The sequence below is a fragment of the Oratosquilla oratoria genome, chromosome 5 (genome assembly GCF_046742065.1).
Source record: "Oratosquilla oratoria isolate Oo_2021 chromosome 5, ASM4674206v1, whole genome shotgun sequence".
NCBI classification, from domain to species: Eukaryota; Metazoa; Arthropoda; class Malacostraca; order Stomatopoda; family Squillidae; genus Oratosquilla; species Oratosquilla oratoria.
In genome coordinates, this window is record NC_134781.1 from 28,920,908 (window position 1) to 28,925,907 (window position 5,000).

Here is a 5,000-nt window from a genome sequence, read left to right on the forward strand (position 1 = left end):
TGCACACACACACACACAGACGTACACACACATGACGGACACACACACACACACTCACACACACACACACACACACACACACACACACACATACATACACACATACACACATACACACACACACACATACACACATACATACACATACACACGAATAAACACACGAACACACACATACATACACAAATGCGCACACGAATACACGGACATGCACACACACACACACACACACACACACACACACACACACACACACACACACACACACACACACACACACACATACATACACATACACACGAATAAACACACGAACACACACATACATACACAAATGCACACACGAATACACGGACATGCACACACACACACACACACACACACACACACACACACACACACACACACACACACACACACACACATACACACATACATACACACATACACACATATACAAACACATACACGCATACACACATACACACACACACATACACATACAAACATACACACACATACACACATACATACCCATACACACATACACACACACACATACACGCACACACACACACATACACACACATACACGCACATACATACACACATATACACACACATACACACACATACACACGTACACACACATACACGGACATACACACACACACACACACACACACACACACACACACACACACACACACACACACACACACACACACACATACATAATCACACACAAGGACACACACAATGGCGCAGTGGTAAAGTTCCCAGCCGCCACTACGGCGGTACGGGTTCGAATCCCGCCCAGGCCTGAAATAATTTAAGTAACGCTGTGCTGCGAGTCGTTACTCCAACTCTCGTGGGTGAAGACTTGGGTGGGTGTATTCGTGTAAGGTCAAAGCATTATCCATAGATCGGTCAAATATGAGCTCTGAGCTCTCTCCCGGGAGGGAAATTGCTGTCGATCACGAGTCCAACACGTGATCCAAGACCATGGTGAATCACACACACACATACACGTACACACACACACACACACACACACACACACACACACACACACACATGAACATTCACATGAACATATACACGAACACAGGGACACACACGTACAAAAACACACTCACGAACACGTTCAACGTAATCACGAACTACGCATGCGTGCGGTGACATGGCGTTTATTTGCCTAATGATGTGTCACTTCAAGCAAGGTACGTACTTCAGGCATCGTCGCGTACGTCCTGAAGCTTATGGTCCTTTTAGTAATGACTTGTGCACTTTCCTCTGTCATTAAGAGCTGAGTGGAACGTAAATGAGGTTTTTACTGTATAGTGGCTCTAAAAGCCGTGGTTAAAAAAAAAATAAAAAGTGGCTGTTGTTTAGACTGCACGAGTTTCGAAAGGTAAGGTTGTGGGTTTGACTGTAAAAGGGATCCTGCATAGTATGATTTCTGGTTTGATTTCCCAATGGTCTTAAAGAAATACGATTACGATTCTTATTTTGCAAGGTCTCTAAAAAAATACATAGCCTCTTACTAGCAGTCAGGACTCTTTAATTATATGGGGTCCCCGGGATCGAAGCTCGGCGATTTGTTGATCTGAAAGACATCGCTGCAACTAGTTGTTCGTTCCATTTAGCATTTTTTTTTTCGGCCCCGAAACATACGGATGTACTTTGGACTGTACAGTTGCTCAAAAAAGTATTGCTACAAATCTGAATATTCAAGGACTCCAAAAACATGTCTACAGTTTCGAGTGGTTCCCAGAAGCACAGCTACGGTTTTGACTGCACAAAACTTCCTAAAATATATATATATATATATATATATATATATATATATCTATATATATATAGATATATATATATACATATATATATATATATAATTGCGGTTGAGTGCACAATAGTTCAAGGAAGCATGGATGCAGGTTTGACTCCAAAAATACTCCAAAATTCTGTTGTTGTGGGTCTCCCTATACAATATCTTCAAAAATTAATTGTGCAAAGTACAAAGGAAATATGATTGAGATTCTGAGTTTATGTACAGTCACCGACCAAAATAATGTTCATCGTACGGTAGTTTGGACGCGTACGGTAGTTTGGACGCGTCTTAGTCATCCGTATCTAGATGAAATAAATTCCATAGAACTTCAATATTCTAGAGCATTACATTTGCCTACTTATAAAGAAAAAATATAGCCTATTCAGGAAATATACATATATATAAATATATATATATATATATATGTATATATATATATGTATATACATATATGTATATATATGTATATATATACACACATATATATATATGTATATATATATATACACATATATATATATATATATATATATATATATATATTGAAGAATGGAAGACAAATGAGTGGAAGGGTGGTGAGTTAAACACAGAGAACAGTTGGAGTTTTATTCACTGACGTTTCGTCCTTACCAGGACATTCTCAAAGTACATACAGTTTCAGAAAATTAACAGCTTATATAACCCATCCAGGAAGAAGGACGACTGGTCCGGAGAAGGCAGGGCGGGGTTTTTGTCCGTCCCCAACTCGAAGTACGCGGAGGAGTTGGGACATATTCTCACAAAAGCGGGTGTGAGCGTTGCTTTCTCCACGGGTATAAAATTAGGAGAAGTTGTCAAGAATAGAAATAAATCAGAAAAGGATGTAGAGAAGGGCGCAATTTACAATATACCATGTGGTGGTTGTCCGTTAGGATATTATGGAGAGACGGGAAGATCAGTGGAGCTACGGACATATGAGCACAAAAATGACGTCAGAGCTCACAGAACCTCCAACTCGCTAGTAGTTCATTTAGACCAATGTGGTCATCTTCCAGATTGGAACAAGATAGAGGTGCTCCACAAAGGTCTAGAGAAAAAGAAAAGAAAAATAGTGGAGGCAGCCTACATTACTTCCCACCCCTGCATCAACCATAGGGAAGGGTTTATAAAATTAGCAGGAGCGGTAAGTACTCTGATTATCAAGGAGGTAAAAAGGACAATTGAGAACGGAGGGAGAAGTGACATAGTCGGAGTCACATGAAAAAGGGTAGAGGACGGATGATAGAGGGAGGGGAACTCGGCAAGGATGGGTTATATAAGCTGTTAATTTTCTGAAACTGTATGTACTTTGAGAATGTCCTGGTAAGGACGAAACGTCAGTGAATAAAACTCCAACTGTTCTCTGTGTTTAACTCACTACCTTTCCACTCATGTATACATACATACATACATACATACATATATATATAAATATATATATATATATATAATTTATGTAGGATGTCGTAATAGATCACTGTTTTGAGAATACATAGAAGTACAGTCATTGACTAAAGTACATACCCCAAATTCGCTGTAGCCGGCACTATACCGGGGCTGCGTGTCCGACCGGAAAGGCAAGCTATAGTGAGACATGGCGTCTGGTGTAATTGTTCACAAAAGATAGTTTGTGATAGCGGAAATATATACAGTTAAACCTCGGATGAAGAACGTCCCACTTAACAAACAACTAGGTTAACGAACAAGTTTTGTGATCAATTTTTGTCCCTGTTAACAAACGATACATTGAGGTACGAACATACGCTTGTACACACGTTCCCACCGGCTCAGTAATGCTTTGGCACGTTTACCGTAATCATTTCGGTTAGCGAACGTTTCGATTTAAGAACGGAATCATAGAACGGATTAAGTTCATTATCCGAGGTTCCACTGTATATATATATATACATATATATATATATATATATATATATGTATATATGTTTATATATATATATGTGTGTGTGTGTGTGTGTGTGTGTGTGTGTGTGTGTGTGTGTGTGTGTGTGTGTGTGTGTGTGTGTGTGTGTGTGTGTGTGTGTGTGTGTGTGTGTGTGTGTGTGTGTGTGTGTGTGTTGAGACATTCTGACAGGTTGACGTAAGCGGAGTAGGAATCACAGGAGTCTTAGTCTTGAGTTTATTCATGACTAGTTTCGCAGGTATGCTTTTTCAAATTAGCATACCTGCGAAACTAGTCAGGAATGAACTCAAGACTAAGACTCCTGTGTTTCCTACTCCGCTTACGCCATATATATATATGTATATATATACACACATATATATATATGTATATATATATATACACATATATATGCCTCTAAGCATCTCTTCCTGCTTTGTTTGGCTTCTAATATGTAAAATACGGTATTCGGCGCGTAAAGTATTTCCAAAAAGTACATCCAAGAGACCTTAATGCTAGGGTGGGAAATGGTCCAATCGATGGAGTGGTTGGGAAATGTGGAGTTCCAGGAAAGAATCGTAGTGGAGAGTTGATGGTGGAAATGTGTCTAGAAAGAGAGTTGATGATAGCAAATACAGTGTTTCGGACACATGGGAGAGGGTGGTGGAGGGAAGGGTGGTAGATAGAGCGCTAATGGATTATGTAGTGGTAAATAGGATTATGATAGGAAGAGTTAAGGATGTACATGTGCTAAGGGGAGAGGGTGGGGGAATATCAGATCATTTTTTGGTGGAAGGTAAGTTGAAAGTGGAGGATAGATGGAGAAAGAGGAAAGGGACAAAAGGTAGGGAGGTTCTTAGAGTGAACTCTTTGAATGAGAAGGAAAAGGAGAAGGAGTACGAAAAGAAGCTGAAGGAGGAGTGGGAGGGAGTAAAGGATAGAGTGGAGCTGGGTGTGGAGGAGGAATGGGGATGGTTCAAGGAGGGAGTCATAAAGTGTGCAAGAATGATGTGTGGAACAAGAAGCACAGGGGGAAATAGAAGAAAGGGAAGTGAATGGTGGGATGAGGAAATGAAGAAGGTTGTAGAAGAGAAGAAATGAGCTTTCACTGATTGGTTACAAAATAGGACGAGGGAGTCATATGAGACGTACAAAGAAAAGAGAAGTAAAGAAAAAGGTAAAGGTTGCGAAGAGGAGAGCAGATGTGAAATGGGGTAAGAGTTTGACACAAAATTTTGAAAGTAATAA

The 5,000-nt window shown here is 40.0% G+C and overlaps 1 protein-coding gene across 1 annotated transcript in view; it reads right to left on the reverse strand.

Annotated features, from left to right (window-relative positions):
• Nucleotides 1-5,000, reverse strand: part of LOC143025422 (extracellular matrix protein 3-like) — a 94,587-nt gene that overhangs the window by 29,953 nt on the left and 59,634 nt on the right. The gene's annotated exons all lie outside the window — the stretch shown is intronic.